At 31.7% G+C, this 18,659-nt stretch overlaps 1 protein-coding gene across 1 annotated transcript in view; it reads right to left on the minus strand.

Annotated features, from left to right (window-relative positions):
• Window positions 1-17,188, minus strand: part of pot (zona pellucida domain protein papillote) — a 118,139-nt gene extending 100,951 nt beyond the window's left edge. Inside the window, exon 1 of the mRNA XM_017897211.1 lies at window positions 17,061-17,188. The gene's annotated coding sequence lies outside the window, so the exon portion shown is untranslated. The remainder of the gene's footprint in view (window positions 1-17,060) is intronic.
• Between the last annotated feature and the right edge of the window lie 1,471 nt (window positions 17,189-18,659).

Raw genomic sequence — 18,659 nt, forward strand, 5'->3', positions numbered from 1 at the left:
ATTTTAATATCCTAATATTTTTTCTTGTATATTTCAAATATTGTAATGTATGCGTATTAAGAGAAAATAATTGCAAGAAGGAATGCTAATTTAAGAGATCGTTAGGTGTTTGATATACATTCTAATTACTAAATACTCTAAGTTAAACTATCAATGGATTACGTGAATTTAGTATCTCTATTATTCTGCTTTTTAATATAAACCGCGGAAAAAGGATATTATATTTTAATTTAATTTCTTAATAAAATCATATACTATGAATGCTTTCAAGTAGAATCACGATTCTTCGTATATTATATATACTTTTGCCTTTAATGATTACATTTTGTTCCTGTAAAAGTTACCAATGATTCTCAATTTAAAGTTATGCAATACGAATTGCAAAATGTTTTGAAAAAGGAACCAGTAATAAGTTTATTAATGTTCTGAATAAAGAGCAATAATTGCATAACATTTTATTTTCAAACCACCTTCATTTGTAAATATAAATAACATGTTTCTGGTCTTTCTACTTTAAAATTGAGTAATTAAGAGTTTTTTGAGATTATTTCTTATAAGCTATTAAGATCGTGTCAAAGTCATACTGACTAAATAAAATAAATTGTCAATATTAGATATTTCTTGGATATTTTTCACAAAGATTATAATATAATTATAAATATATTATAGATACATTATATTGAGACTACATTTAATTATATCTTACATTTGTAGAGTCGTAAATAAAATAAAATTATGTTATCTGAAAAGCAATTAATTTAAATCGTATTACTTTCGAAACATTGCGATTTCACTTAATAATATTCAAGTAACTCAGGTAATTATTACTAAAACTTTGTATTCATTCGACCATTCCTATTCATTTAACCCTTTCGCCACCGTAACCTTGAAACTAGGAACGTTCTAATCTACATGCATACAGAACGAGAGAGCTTTCAATAACGTAGTTACTTTATGTTATACGTCTGCAATCATCACTAAAATAAATACAGTCAGAAAAAGATCAATTTTTTTAATTGTTCGACATCATTTATATCTGCCGCAAATGGTACTGATTGTAAGATATATATGAGCCGTTCACTGCACAAATCGATTAACTCCACTTTTTGAAAAATCTTAAGTTTAAGTGTCAAAGCACTTGATATAGTTATAACTTTTTATATTTATAATAACTTTCCCCGATAACCAAGATTAATACCATTAAACGACAAAAATTTTTTGGCCACTGAATAATAAATAATTTATTTCAGAGATCACTTTGATTAACTCCGTACTCTAATGTAAATCGTTGCAATAATGCAACTCAAATGCACTAGCAAGCCATGAATGATAACGGTGAATTTTTAGTGCCATCTTATCGGAATTTAAGTAAAATTTAGTAAAATTAAAATTTATTACTTTTTTCACTTACCAAATCGATTAACTCTTCCAGTAACATAAAAATGGTAACATTACTAACGATTACCTTTCGACTATTTTTTCTTATAAGAAAAAATAAGTGCCGTTTTATCAGAATTTAAGTAAAATAAATTTGTCAGTCACAGTCTAATTGTCGCAGAATCAAGTACTGGTGAAGTCAAATTAATCATTATAAAGAATAAAATTTAATTTGGTATATTTTAACTTCTACTGTGAAGTCAAATTAATTATTATAAAGAATAAAGTTTAATTTGGTATATTTTAACTTCTACTGTGTACTTTACCAGTCTTACAGGACTACATACCTTTTCAACCTTTTCAACATTACTTACTCACAAACATCACAAGCATGTACTTTGGTTTGAATTGTTATAAATAATTACATTTATTTTTATGCATTCTATTAGATTGTTCGGAAAGTAATATCGTATACAAAAATAAAATATTAAATAAAAAATAAAGTAATTATTCACTATAGGAAAATCGTCTCTCATTTTCATAAAAAAAAAAACGAAATGACTTACCGAACAACCTAATACAATATTTATTTCGATTTAAATTATAAAGGGAATTTTAGAAAACAGCATACATTATTTCATTGCATTTCCCCACTTTTTGTTTTATGGAGTTAATAAATTTGTGCTGCGAACGGCTCACATATTCCCTAAACCGTTATGTTAATATTCACTTGATTATGGGTATTATAGCTCAGCTTAGCGATCATAGCAATTATATTTTAGCAACTGGTATCCTATGTCTCTTCTAAATGATTACCTGTGTTTAAAATAATTTTTAAAAACTTTTACGTGAACAGTAAATTAGATTATACACAATTTTTTAACGTAAATAGATTAATTCCTTTCTATGAAAAATGATAAATTAGACAGATTTAAGGAATAAAAGTGTGTGACTACATAATAACAAGTACGATAATTAAATATCCTCAAAAAATAAATTATCATATCAAATTATATATTCCTTCAAACGACTCGCTTCTTATTTAAAAATATTTTGCACCAAAATTATTATTAGGGGAATCGAAATAGTCCTAATTACGTAAACTATTCTTTCCACTTCTTACAGTCTAATGTAAATTTCAAAATTACAATTTCGCAATATTACAATGTAAGTATTACAATGTAATGGTAATTTTCAGCACTATTTTCTTGTACCATTCAACTAATATGTGATAAGACCACGGACTAATTTGTTCGCAGTGTACATTAACTGTAACGTAACAAGCTGTACACAATTTTCAAATTTGATGAAATTTAGATTAATCTGCGAACTACACTTGATAATATCCAACGTTCTATCTGTATACGAGTATCATAGGTTAAGAATTGTGGTTTTGCACAATACCATTTCCAAAGAAATCGCGAATCGGACATTGCTGACAAAAATAAATTATAAACCGATCAAAATTTTTTGGAAGCGAATGGAAAAATTATTTCGGGTAACAAAATTAAGTTGCGTGGTCCCTACCGGGGGTTGAAGCGTAGGTTAAGAAAAGCATAAAAGCAGGGCCCTTGATGAGCAAAACAGAGTCCTTAGAAATCAATTGTGACCAGCACAAGCGTGAGTCGCTCGGTGTTGGAAAGAGAGTTAAATTAAAGTGCGCCTTTGTGTGTTTTCGTTTCGTTATCTTGGTGTTCTTTTCCTAAGTTATATTAGTTTTATAAACTTTGAGTCTGTGTTATTCTATTTCTGTTGTTTTGTCAATTTTTGGTGTCTCAAAACCAGTTTTCGCCATCCTACAATAGGGTTATAATACACTTACAATTGGTCGAAAATAAATACGATGAAAAATAAAATAACATACAAAATTGAAAATATTTTAGCTGAAGATTCACCATTGTATATTAAAGCTGTTAACTAGGGACATAGATGTAAACTTAAAAATGAAATGAAATATACGCATGTATAGTTTGAAGAATTTATGGAGCTAAATTGTGAAACAATTCATAAGAAAGCAATTCCTTCACAAAAATTAGAAACCTCTTATCAGAGATCTAATTTTTTATTTCTAACACGTTCAAATTTGATGTTAGCGATTTTATACTAATCTAAAATTTTAATTACTTTAATAATAGACTCGATTTCTTTTTTAGATCATTTTCCAATTTTATAAAATTACTTGACGAATATAGTTGACTTCATTTACATTTTATTACTTTATTCTTCTATTTTTTTATATCTATATTCTTTTTCTTCGTTTCACTCTTATCCTTTGTTTCATATCTGCATTTCTTCCTCCTGACTGTATTGCATAATACTATTAATTGATATATAATCGTATCTAAAGAAAGTCCAATCTATAAACAAGTAACTAAAAGATCCTTTTAATAGAGATATACTGTCATAAATGAAATTAACATAAAATAAACATGGATTAAAAATAGCAGAAAATTCGTAAAACAAAAAATTCGAAATTTCATCTTTTATTTCTGTATACGTGATCTTTTAAGGATACGAAGAAAGTAATTGTTACACCCGGTAGTCGTTTGTTGAATTAAAGCGAAAATTCTGAAAAGAAACCAGCTACCTGGTCAATTATTATTTTACGTAAGTTTTCCCTCGCGTTCCACTCTTCCTACACTTAAATGTGTATATGTATACATATGCGTTTTGTAACGAACATACTAAAGAAATCGTATAATTTCCATGTTTACAGGGCATATACAGGATGACCCTTAGATTTCTTCACATAGTTTCACTTTCATGTTCTGAACATCAGTTGACGAGCTTTATGGAATAAAGCCATTTCTCAAGATAGCTCATTTTTCCTATTATCACAGTTTTATAGCGCATTCTTTATTATAGAGACTTCTTTTATATTAAAAATGAAATTTATGTAATTTCGATTTTATAGGTTTCTAATTAATGTCGCAGTTTTACAAATAAACAGATATTCCAATTTTGAATATTTTCAAATATTATTTCGAAAGATTGACATTTCTTCCAAAAAGCTCCTCAATCTTGTAGTGCCGTGGGTTTAAGGATCCTAAATGGGAAAGGGTCATAAAAGAGAAAGCGAGGGAAAGTGGCAGGACGAAAACAGACCCATCGGGAAATGGTTCGTCAAGGAACAATCCATCAATGGGTCTGCAATATTTTCGGCGATCGAAGGAGTGAGGGTAGATTTTAATTAGAGAAAGGCTGATCCTTTTTAAGGGTTGTGTGAAGCTTCGTAGTGAGAGGTCGAAGAATGTCAGGAAGAGAGTCGTATAGATTTATTTGGATTTGTTCTGAATTGCCTTTTAATTTCATATATATCACTGTTTTTATGTTCACTCTTATATTTAAATAATTATATATATAGATTCTACAATTCTTATTAGTATTCGTTTAAGTTGCATAATTTTTTTCAATGTATAAGACTTGTTTTTGTCCACTTTTTCTGAGAAATATGTAAATTGCATGCTTTAGAAACTAATAGAGTAGAATTTTTATAAATTGTGACATGCAACGTCTTACATTTTGTTTCTTCTACAACCGCAAATAATTTGTGCTAATCTATGATAATCTGTGATAAATAAAACGATGAAAAATAGAACGAAAATGTTATACAAATCTTCAACACGTAAACAATTAGGTAAAGACTAAGGAAAGTATGACATGTGGAAAAACTTGTATTAAATTCAATTGTCATCAAGAAGTTTCTTTGTCACATAATTAAAGCTGATGAGAAGTAGGTTTTGTCTAGCAACGTCTGGCATCATCCTCCGGAAACGTCCAAAGAGGCATTTAACGATAAAGAATATAAAATTGCGTGTGTGATAAAATATATGTACAATAATTTATTATGAACTACTTGGTTTAAGTACAGTAATTGAAGCTAACTTATATTGACAACAATTAAAAATTGCAAATCCATTATGTTTTCTAAATAAGACACTAACAGATTTCTATTTTCTTCGATGATAATAAAGCAGTTTAAGTGAAAAAATCTTCCATACCTTAAAAGCTGTAAAAAGTACAGCAAATTTTATTTATAATGATAAATCTGGAGATTTTTATGAAGAAGAGTAGTGAGATTATGCAATGTCCAAATAGATAGATAACTATAATAAACAATAACGGGTAATACATAATTTAAAGTAAGTACATGTTTTCCAAATTGGATCTGTGGGATACTAAAATAAGTCTCTAATTGCTCATTGAAAGCTTCCTTTTCTCTTTTCTTTATAATCTCACATCGAATTTACGATACGTTGGAGTGAAATATTTGATAAATTATATTAAAATTTTGTTTGCTTTAACACGTGTATAATTTTCTGCTGGTTCACATCTAATTATTGGTCTATTATTACCTATCATTATTCCAGTATCAAATCATTTGGATGCCTCATGCAGTCTTCTTGGTATGATTACTTTAAATGCATTGTTAGCTAAGCTGATTGGATAATTTTCTAGTATATATTCCTATCTTTTCTCGGAGATACGTATTATGTTCATGTTTAGTATAATACAGTATCATTTTTATTTTCATTTATATATACATATTATGTCGTAATTGATTATATGAAGTTTTTAATGTTGATACTCGTGTTTATTTTCATACAAAATAGCGAATAGGCTAATACAACCTGACATACAAATTGATAACTGATATTCATGATACATATTGACCTATACAATTTGTTTATGCCATCTTGGTATTTAAATAGGATGATGGATTTGAATTTGGCGCGTTGAAAAATTTATATAATATTTATAAATTAAGTGTCGTTTGACAATTTTCTCGTCTTATTCAGGATAACAAAATATTCCAAATTTCACGCTGTACCATTAGATGTTATTGTCAAGGCATCGCGCGTTTTCCATGTATCATTCATGCGTAATTATTATAAAATATCTGACTACTGAGTATAATTAGTAATAAAACGTCTGTTTCGCGTTCTGTTAACTTGGTTATTATCACATTGTTGACAGAAAACGTGAACCAACATTTGTTTATTTTTGTAGCGTTGATGTCGAGAAATGTCAATTTATGTTATTTACGTACAGTGCCAAATAGAAAATAAAAATGACACTTAAATAGACAAATAAAATGAAAATTGTAAACTGTTCATTAAATATAGCGAATATTTCTTTTATATCATGCAGGCTAAGACAAATTTAACATGAATATTAATGACACTAAAAAATCTTTTATATTAGACTTCAATGGTTTCAGAAAATTGTTTCCTATATACATAGGAAAAATAAAATTAACTTTATTTTCCTAAATGGAAATATTCAGCAACTAATTTTAGTAATTTTAACAATATTAATAATTAAAGTTTTTTAATAAAAATAATGATAACATGTAGTGATAATAGTGATTTTTTCTGATGAAGGGATTACAACGTTGGAAATAACTGATATGTCAACTAATTAAGTTTGTATACAGTTGACAGTATACTGACAATCATATATTTATCTAAAATTGCATTTTTATTAAAGCAAAATCGAGAAACTTTCTGCCGATGTTCCATGTTTCTTGAAAAAGTCGTCGGTTGTTGCAAAATTTTTCTCCACGCTTTCCCATGTTTCTGCAGTCAATGACAAAAGTTGCTGTTTGTTGTCCGTTCCCGATCGAAACAGTACAAGTTAAAGAAAAATAGGAGACACGGAACATCGCGGCAAAGGTTATTATTTCTTGAGTCTGTACATTGTGTCGACTCATTCGTGATGCATTGCTGTATTCAGCACCGACACGGTTGAGATGATATTAAAATGTTTAGAATAGCAAACTGAGACTGGCTTAATTACTGGCAATAAATTTCGAACGTATCGTCCATTTCTTAATATGCAAATCATTAGTCTTCCATGTATTCATAAATTGGAAACTTCTGAACTTCTGACATTCTTCAAGATTCGGTTGAATTCGCAATATCTGTTTCTTTCCTTTTCTACTACTAAAAACGATAAATGTTGCAACTGAAAGGATCAACTGTCTTCTTCAATCACCATTTAATCACAACTTAAAACGAACTGATCGATACACTCATAATTATACACGTACATGTAGGCATCTGCTTGCAAAGAACAAATTGTTACTTTGGAATCAAAAAATTCAAATTTTCTTCTGATTACACTGTTTCAGTTTGGACAAAACGTTTCTATTAGTTGATATTTCTCGGACACTATTTGAAGCATGCAGCACCAACAGGAAACAAAGGACTCCCCATTGTCTCGTCATTGACGTCACAGCTTAACTGATTAATTCTATGGACGTTGATACTCGTCTTACATATTAAAATAGATCAGGATGACAGCGATATTACTAATGAATCATTTGTTTTGGAACCTTTATAAGCAAGGCTCTCTGGGGTTTGCAACCATTGCTTATAATGAAGTACATAGGATTGACGATTTCCCCAGAAAGGATTATATGGCATGAGGCAACCCTAAATGCTTACGCTGATAACGAAGCTCGGTAATTATCGTGACATGTATCGCAACCTCAAGATTATGGTCGATAGTCAAGGGAATTAGGGCGTTAGGAGTGCATGTGTTTGTCGAATTGTTTCTAATTGCAATGCCGGTGTCTCTTGAAATACCTTAAAATCTCGAAAAGCTAGCAGGTTCTTATAAACTTAAGATTTTAAACGTCATAATAGTACTAAATGCAATAAAATAAGTAAATGTATTGAATTTATTAATTGAATAAAGGTTTCATTTATTGAATAAATTCAATAATATACTAATATATTATATTTTTGTGTTTCAGCATTTCTTTTGGAACTGAACATATGGCATATACATAATTCATCTATGGTAGCTTTCTTTTATAGCTCTTTATTATATCGAAACTAAGATCGTTATCATTCGTTTTACAGTATATATTTTGGCGTTACAAACTTTTTATAAAGCTCTTGAAAGCCTTTGTTTATAACATGTTTATATATATACTATAGATAATATGACAGAATATCATAGGCAATTGTATAATTATTATTAAAATTTGGACCTGCATACCAAATATTAATTTCCCATCAGAAGCTTCAGTTTCTTCACTTTACATTAATATCTGATTTATTTACAGATTTCATAACATTTTGAAACATTGTTTCTAAATAAAATTAGGATTATAGTAGAGAAAATTAAAATATCTCTCCCTAATAAAAATGAATCATCTTTCTTACACCCGGTTAATTTTTAAATTATGAATCCATTAAATAATTAATGTATGAAAATATTGTATGTGCAGAACATAACGTAATATTTTATAGGTTTAATTTCATAAATTCACTTTGTAGTTTTCTTCCTTTTTTTTTCTTTGATACAATGTTGTATTCTGTATAGCATAGATAAAAATATGGTAGATGGCAGAACCAATAAAAATATATAAACAATATAATTAAATTTAGTAACTACAGAGACTGTTTTGAAAATTTTATTGAAAATTTTTCTTCGGGTAACGTTAATTAGAAAAGCGATATGGACATAATCCTAGTGTGAAATATCTGCATGCTGAATAAGAAAACAAGTTATTTGTTGAAAAATGAAATAGAGAAAATTCCTGTGCAATAGGACAATACGGTGTGAAAAATCAACTAATTTGTTCATTTAATGCTCCACCTAGTCCCAAGATTACAAAATCACATTAGAAAAAAGGAAAGAAAATGCGCGAACCTTGAAGGTCGATTTCACCTCGTTGAATTGGTTCTTTTCCAAAGTAAAAATACTTCGCCATATTTTGTGCACATATATTGCACTCGACAAATGGCACTAAAATAAATATTCTACATGAATTAACTTTTTCTGTTACTTGAACCAAGAATTTTAATTTTCCTTTAGAAAAATTAATCTGACATTACAGTGTCTGCAGTAACAAAAATAATATCGAAAAATGACTTACAATTAGAGGAAAAAGAAATAAATTTTAAGAAAGAAATTTTACTGTTAAATAAAGCCCACGCAAAATAATTGGCAGAAGATACCAAAAACGTGTTTGAAACTGAAACATCCGCAAATTGAACCGTATTTCTCCGTACGTTCACGCGCGAACGTTCTTGAAGTTTCTTTTTTAAGGCCTCATCTTGCGCTGCCGTTATGAATACCGTAGGAACACGCGAGGCGTTCCGCAATGATACACGAGGAAAGAGGAAACAGATCCCGGGAAATATATCGATTGGAGAGAAGAGGAGAGAAAAAAAAGAAGAAACGAAGGTGGCGAGCGTGTAACAAGAGTGACGTTAACAGCCGGCCCGGTTGAAAGTCTAGGAGACAGGCATCGAGCCTTTAAAGTCGAACCAGTAATATCCGAAGGAGACAACGTCGTCTCGTTGCGCAAACACTCTACTTTCACTGGCCACGCACACGCGAAACTACGGCTCGTGCATGCGCACCGTGCCCTTGCACGATCCACGCTGCGAATCGATCGAAACGTGCCTCAAAGGGGTTTTATGCGACTTGTTCCAGCTTCTTCTTTCTACAAGCTTTTCTTCTCTTACGTCCATCCCTGATGGATCTATTAACGATACCAACCTGGACATACAGTTAAGCGGAAAACTATTTTTCAGGTTAGTATGTCGTTTGCCTGTTTAAGAAGATTTTTCACCATCTTCTAATTGGCCTGGATATACTGGTAGTAACGGAAAGAGATTTGGAGGATGTATCAATAGCGTTGTAATTTCCTTATCGTTTATAATTTTTATATTACTTATTATATTACGACTTCCTAATGACGACGTAAATAAATAAAATCCGTGGAATAGGATAGACAAAATTGGAAAATGTGCTTTTAAGGTTAGTTGCTCTTATGGTTCTTCCTTTCTTCTTATTTTGAGTTAATAATATTAATTATGCTCGAGTATTGGTAAAAATACGAAAGTGAGGTTATGTAAGGTAATGGAATAAAATGATTGATTATATTGTTGATATGAAATTTGATTCCATATTGATTTGCCTATAAATTTGTATAGTATCCATAAAAGAATTTGTACCCTTTAATTTTATCTTTATTTATTTTTGACTCTTAAATATTAATCCGTGATTAATTAAAATTTCGCGTATTAATTCTTGCGAGAATTAAAAGTATTTTAACTTAACTTTTAATTAAGGGTTCGTTATAGTAAATTAACTTTAACGCGTTTGTAATGGAAGATGATTAGTTGAAATAAATTTTAGTCAATTTTTATTCGAAGTAATAAGCGTACAACAGATCATTAACGCAAGAATTTGTTTCACAATGAGTATTTTGATGATGCCTGTGGCATTTCCTGCAGATATGACTATTCATATCGTGATGTAGCATCCTTAACAGTTTAGAATTCGCTTGCTATTTACACCACTGAGAACTATTTTGCACATTATCTCCTAGTTTATCAGATGGCATGAATGGACTTTTTAATTTACAAATATAATCATTACCTTCGCGTCAGAATGTATGTAGTACTTTGTGAATGTCGCTGTAATCAGTATACCAAGTATTGGAAACATTAATTTATTACAGACAAAAAAAAAAATTTAGTTTTCAAATATTTTTGGAATTATAACATTTAAATATCTTTCGTTTCATCGATATTTTAATAATCCCAATTATTTATTTCTGATACTGTTTACTTTTCGTTCTTACAACGTGAACATTTGAAATTATGTTAAAAATTGAAATAATAATTATGTGTATATTATTACAATATAGAATTCAATAGTAAATAAAATTGAATAAATTGAAAAAGAATAATGTAGTAAATAATTTTTGTTTTTTTGAATATATATATTTGTTACATGATAATAATTTAAAATAAAAATTTCTTTAACAATTCTTTTTTAAAGAAAATTTCAAGATTGAAAAAGAATTTTGATATCTTATATTTATTTTGACTAAAACATTGAACCATCTCCTTTCATTAAGTAAGAATTAACAATGATAATGTTATGTAAAATGAAGTTTCATGAATAAATGAACAAAACTTTCACATCCTACTAAAAGCAGTTATACGAATGAAATAAGTTGAATTTGCCTTGTGTTACATTACACTATACTATATTCATTATTGTTCATAGTTACAGAAAGGTTTGCCACTTTCGATACAGTTTTATACGTATTGTTACCACACCTATGCATATCTTTTCTTGAGCCCGTACACGTGTGACTCAGTACACTTGTGTTTATTGCAAATTAATCAAATATATGATATGTAATTAAATTATTTACTATTAAATCGAACAATTCCTATATGAAAATATATTTAGACGAATTTTTGTAAATATGATCAAAACACTTGTAAATTTTTCATGTTCAAGTATTTCATTGAAATTGCTTCCTTCAATCGAACAATTTCCATATAAAAATGTATTTCCTTTAAATTTGTACGAATATTGTACAAATTTTTGATGAATTTCTATACAAAAAATTAATTTATATATGAATATTAATTAGCTAATTTTAATTGTAGATGTTAATGTAGGATTAAGAAAGATAGTATTCAGAATTAAAAGAAAAAGATATTAAACACACATATGTATATAGTCATATGTAGAAATTATACTCCATGAAGGATGATTAAATAATTTGCGCTGACGGTTTAAAAATGAATAAAAAATTATCAGTTGGATTATACTCATAATCATATCACCTTCATAATCACTATTTATTCATTTTACATTTTCGCGACGAAACACGTATAGCTTCTGCATAACTGGTAATTCAAGATCAACTAGTTACAATTTTATTGAACGTTTAGCACATGTTGCACGCAAAACATTCATGATATTGAATATCATACCAATCAGCTGGTATTCTTGTTATTTTTAATATTACGATTTTAAAACATATTCAACAAAAAACGAATTAAATTTTCACCACAAACAATTTGATAAAAATAAAAAATAAATAAATACCGTACAAAAATATCAATTTTTTAAAAGGAAATAGAAAGTTGATATAAATTTTATAAAATGGAATTTACTGTCCATTAAACATAGTGAAATAAATATACGATTAGAATGAACTTCGTAATTATAAACGTTTATTGAATATTTTAAATATTAATTTTCGTTAAATATTCATTTAATTTCTCCAATTTATTTGAATAAAATGAAAAAGGATAAAAACATGCAATAACTACTTGTATGAAAGAAAGGAAAGTATTAGAAATGTAAATTAAATTTCTAGGTTTGAAGTTTTGATTTTCGAAAATATTGACCTTAAAAGCTTATTATTCGTCAACTTTCCTTGATAAGTATTGACAATGTCACGGTACATATGCTAATTGAAAATTTCATTGACATGGGTAAACAGAGGTGTAAAATTTTTGTTTCTATTCTTGCATAAAAATATCTTCTCCGTGAAAAAGAATATTCCGTGTATTGAAAATGAATTTAATTATTCTTTTATAAATATTTATCGATTTCGATTTTATTTCGCCTGTCTCCGTGGTATTCGCAATGGGCGGTAAATACACGAACTTTTACCACGTTAAAAATACCAAACTGGATGGCGATTAAAACCGAAGGTTCTTGCAGTGAAAGTTTTACTGACTGCAGAGCCCAGTATTTGCATACAGAGCTCGAATTTTCGTACCGTTGAATTTCGATTCCATAAAACATTTTTCCAAAGAAATTCCAACATTATATTTAACTATTTTTCTGTGCGCTGCATATAACATGCAACATATTTAATATATATAATTTACATAATTTACATACTTTTGTATCCCTGCAGCGGTGGAATTTACCATATTGCTTGTTGTACAAATGATCATACGAGTTAAATGAATGTAATTTGTGTTTACATTGGATGTACTAAGTGCATTGAAGTACAAAATGTATTATATATAAGTATATGGCACAATAATTGGTAATAATACAGTGTTCAAATAATACATTATGTTTTGTTATATTATAGTGTGCCCTTAGTTGCTTTTTATACAAACTACTCAAAATAGCTGTTGTATGTATACTAAATATTTTTTAAAACGATCAACAAATATTATTAAAACAAATATTTAATCGATGTAGGATAATATTATAACGTACATGATATAATTGAAAAAATTATATTATAAAATATTTTTAAGAAATTTAATATACACATAATGCCTACTTTCGTTAAATTATACAAAACGTGACTAATTGTAAGAGTATACTTCTTTATCTCTGAATGCAAATTTTATAGCATATTTAATATAAGAAAAAAAAATAATCAACTATATAATGTAGATATTGTACATTATTCCGTATTGATTAAATACTTTTTAGATTTATTTTAGTAATTAACTTATTTCTTGGATTAAACATGCTACTAAACTTTCACCAAGAGATAACGAAATTCATATCACTTTACTTGTCTACATAATACGAGTGTAATGTTAAGTTTCTGATATTGTTTAAAATGCGTGGAAGATGTTTAAAGCAGCCAGTATAGTACTTTCATTTACGTTTCGCTCTATTAAAACAGGAAATTGCATGATTCTGATTCTAAGAAGATCGTTTAAGATCACTGTCACGGTATGAACGTGAGACAATCCGCCGTGTGCTATAGTTGTAACTTTTGACAATTACTCATTGTCAAGGTACACGTACATGTAGTGAATTTCGATGACATTTCCTTTCTACAAAATTTCGATAAATGTATTTTCTGCGGTTACGTGAACAACTACATAAATAAACGCGTTTGCTCAAATTTTATATTTTATGCACTTTAGTTTCTTTCTCATTGTGTACCAAATTTACAACGAGAAATTTTATACATTGGAATAATAGAGATAAGACTGTAAATAACACAAATGTAATATAAATACAAAAAATTTAAAGAAAAAATTCAGGAATTAATATAGTGGCAACGAAATTGAAATTTCTATTAATTTTATTTATTGCAAGAAATATTTGGAAATATCTACTTCTTTTCTATTATATTTAATGCTTCGACGCATATTTTATTTGTCAGATTATTATTAAAATAAAGTAAGCATTTGAAATGGTAATTGTTTAAAAAGGTTAACAAAATTATCGTTAGTTCACTTGTTGAAAATAATCGAAATACAGATGGAGAACAAAGACAAAAATACTTTCTGCAAATAAGGACAACAGAAATGGCTATTCGATGAAAATAGAATTCGTTATCTTCGTCATATGTGACGTAAGACAAAAAGTATGGCGAAAGCTAAACTACAATGACCATTTAAAGCGATATCGGTGCACAAAACCAATGGTAAAATATTAAATATCTAAAAAATAGTAAATAATAAATAAATCACATTGTTTGAGTATTTTTTCTTCAATATTATATCCGAATTCGTTGAAAAATCGAATAATAATGTCGTTGTTAATAATTTTAATGATTCGATACTTTATTGTTAATTAGAATTCGTAATTCGATAATTTATTTCGATCAATTTAATTTATAACAGTTATAAATGATAATTGTTTATGGTATAATTTTTCATCGTTGCAATTTTTATATGTATATGTAGCATAAAATCACATTCGATCCTTCTCTCTTCCAAAGATTTAAGAAGCTTCAAAAATATAATGAATTATTAATCCCATCCCAATAAGAAGCAAGGAATTCTTGCTATGCGATACCGTCTGAAATTGCAGAAAATGCATAGGCGTAGGATCTTAAGCAATACTCCATTGTTCGATCGTTACTTGGTATTGCACATAATCACGATTTATCATCATCTATGATTCGATGCTAACTAATTCAACGCCTGTAAAGCAAACAGGGCTATCATCGATAATAATCATTAATAAATCTTCGACATTTTTCTTGCTCTCATTCACGATACCTATCACCCGTAAATAGTACGCTTTCCGGAACAAATTTATGTTTGAAATTTCATTTTTTAAATATACAGCAATTTACGTAATTTATAAACTTTAAAAAGATTTTGTACGATTGGATTTCCCTTTACAAATGCTCGACTGGTACATCCTCCAAACGACTTCTAAACCAAATGCTCTTTAATCGATACAGTCATAATATATGCCATGAAATAGCACAAACGATAATATTTAATTTTATCTTCCTCGACTGATCGTTGCCTGTAACACACGCATACGTGCTTCGATAAATTTTACATTCCAATTTACGATTATTTAATTCCTTGCGCGCTTTTCTACCAGTAACGGTAAAATCCATCACATCGAGATTGAGTCGTAGAATGGAACCGGCGATTAATTTCACAAATCAATACTTTGCTCGAAAAGTCAACAAAAGCAGCAAGCATAATAAAAAGAAGAAGAAAAAAAATAGAAGAAACAGAAGAAGAAACATCTGCACCATACAATCTGCTCGGAGATCGCGGAAAACGCATAGGCGTAGTAGCTGCACCATCGATCCCATTGTTTACCCATCCTCCAATCGCATACGTGACCGTAAATCTACCGAAACGAACCGTGGCGAGCTAGCCAGAAAAAGAAAGCGAAGCTGAAAATGCGATGGTCGTCTGGACGGAATATCGGTATGGTACATAAATTAACGAGCGAAAAACCGAATAAAATCGAAAGGCGAAATATCAAGGCCCGTTCGACGAAGCGTCGCTATTGGCCGCGGCCTCTGTTTCCATCTCTAGCTGCAGCTAGAATTGAGCAAGCGGCCGTGCCTTGTACCAATGACGTCATCCCCGGCGGATCCAAGATGGCGATCGCGTGTGTTCGCCAGGCAAAATCGGCTAGCGGCCGCGAGCAGGACCGGTTTTCGACGGGGGGCGGGACCCGAACTCGGTCGGCTCGTTTATCCGCGCGGTTTCGTCGTTTTGCGGCCGAAATGTAGAAGCTGCGAAACCTCCGCGGACCTCCCCGGCGCGCCGTGTTCTGTATAATAGCGAGACACGCACACGGATTATTCGACGACTGGATTGCGAGGCAACCAGTGCCGGAGCAACCGGATCGTTTTTCCAGATCGGACTCCTCGACACGAATCACCCGGTCGACTCTCAGTCAGTGAAAGTAATTAATCCTTACGCACCGACAACTTTCCTCACGCGCATTTTCGTCGCGAGAATATACCGAGAATATCGCGTGGAATCGGAACAGGCACGGATAACGTTGCAGGATAGTTATCGACGGTAGATACACGGCACACACGCTCGATAGAAGCGGCACTACGTATGCGAAGGGAGCAACGTTTTTTCGAGAAAGTGAAAACCGAAGGTGCAAGCGGCGTGGAAAATGCACGAATGATTGGCAGCGAGGAATTACGGAGAAAGAGACGGGGCGTCAGGAGGGGGAGGAGTGACGTCCGACGATCACGCGGAGGCGTGTTGAGTGTGACAGGGAATTCAATGGCAAAACTTTCGACGAGGTATACGGGAACTTTGAATTTTCGATATACGTAGGTGTCGCGATGCCGTCATCCGCGAGGACGAACCTGCTTTTTTCCTGCCGCGACAAATCGAATCAACGTGTGCACGCAGCCGTGTCGAGGCCGAATTGCCGTACCTATTATACTCGCCATACTCCTATACCACTTGCTCGATTTGTACGTGTCTTTCGCTAACCGTCTATCCTCTACGATTCGTCACGACGATCTATCCATTCGTCACCGTCGCGTATGCGAGATCGAACGAAAATAAATACACGGAGAAACTGCGTACACGATGAACGGAGGTAGTGCTACCGCGACTGAAAACAGCCAAGTTACGATAGAGCGGCGAAACTGTCGGTCGTATATAGGAAGCGTAACAGGTAGTTTCTCGTACCTTGTCTAGCTGGTCGCTGGCAACGTGCGAGGATGCGGTTCTGTGGCACTCGCGAGGCTCCGGGAGCGGACGGTACGCTCCTGAATCCGAGGAGTTTGCACGCGCAGGTAAATATCGTTCAACGCGATCGCGCGGCCGCGACTGAACTCACTTTCCAGAGGCGGCGTTTTACCTGCGACAGGGGAGACCTCTTAACACAGCCAGTTCGAGCGGTTCCTCTCTCGGTACCCTCACTCTTTCTTACTCTCGGTCTCTGCGTGTGCACTCACACAGCCAAGCGGGCTATGGTGTGCGCGTACGCGCGCTACTCGCCTCCTTACGGCTATTCTTCCTGCCTACCCAACCACCCACCTATTTACGCCTGCGAGTGCGTGGCCTTATGTCGCGCTGCGGGACCTCGCTCGAGCTGCGTACTTTTCCTCCTCCTCCTCTCTCCGCTTCCTCTTTCAAGCTCTGCTCTCGGCTTCCAGCCACAGCCTTTGCTTCCATTCCGAATATCCATCCTGCTATCCATCCTGCTACCCATCCTGCTATCCGTCCTGCTATCCGTCCTGCTATCCGTCCTGCTATCCGTCCTCCTGTCCCCGTCCTGCCATCCGTGCTGCTCTTCTTACACCTTCGATACCGCCACTCTTTTCTTTTATGCTCTTCCTAATTTTCTTACGATTCCAGGATCGCTTTTCGCCTTTCGTGTTCCGTGCTTCCGTCGAAGATTCAGGAACGAATGACGAGACTGAACGGATGTGTTCCTATTCCTGCCATTTTCTTATTGTACGAGGTCTGCTGCGAGAATACGAGATCTTTTATTCATTTGTAATTTATAATTGGTTTGGGAATGCGGTGAAGAACGAATAGAGTCTATAAATTGGGTTAAAGCGTTTATATTAATTGCTGGAGAATAATTGTCAGAGAATGAATGGTGTGTCTGGTAAGCGTGTTATAGAAACGAAATTGAAAAATATTGGTTAACGGTGTGTTACGGAAGTTTGTATTAAATTTGATGAAAGTGTGTTCGAAATTTATACGAATATTGTTTTACATGATTTTTTTTTATAGCATCAAATGTTTTTGAACAATCGTTCATGGCGAAGCATAGCCTGTAAAATAGTTTCCAAAATGGCCTTATCGAGGATTAATGGTAAAAAAAAAGGATAAGTTACACATGGATTATCGAATAGTTCGCCAAATTTGAATTCAGAATTTTGATATGTAAGGAGTTTAATCTTTCTGCTAAACAGAAAGCACTTCGTAAATCTTTTGATCACCTTAACCGTTTTTTAAATAATTCAGTCGTTTGAAGCGAGTAATAGAGAAAGACGAAACGAAACACCTTTGGCACATTCAAACTCATTTTTGGGTATGAACGAAACGCGAAATAATAAAGTACAATCTTTCTGCTAAACAGAAAACACTTCGTAAATCTTTTGATCACCTTAATCGTTTTTTAAATAATTCAGTCGTTTGAAGCGAGTAATAGAGAAAGACGAAACACCTTTGGCACATTCAAACTCATTTTTGGGTATGAACGAAACGCGAAATAATAAAGTAGAGAATGGTTCGAGTAAATTCAAAATTAAATTGGCGTTTATATCCTTCCAT

The sequence above is a fragment of the Eufriesea mexicana genome, unplaced genomic scaffold (genome assembly GCF_001483705.2).
Source record: "Eufriesea mexicana isolate 0111107269 unplaced genomic scaffold, ASM148370v2 scaffold487, whole genome shotgun sequence".
NCBI classification, from domain to species: Eukaryota; Metazoa; Arthropoda; class Insecta; order Hymenoptera; family Apidae; genus Eufriesea; species Eufriesea mexicana.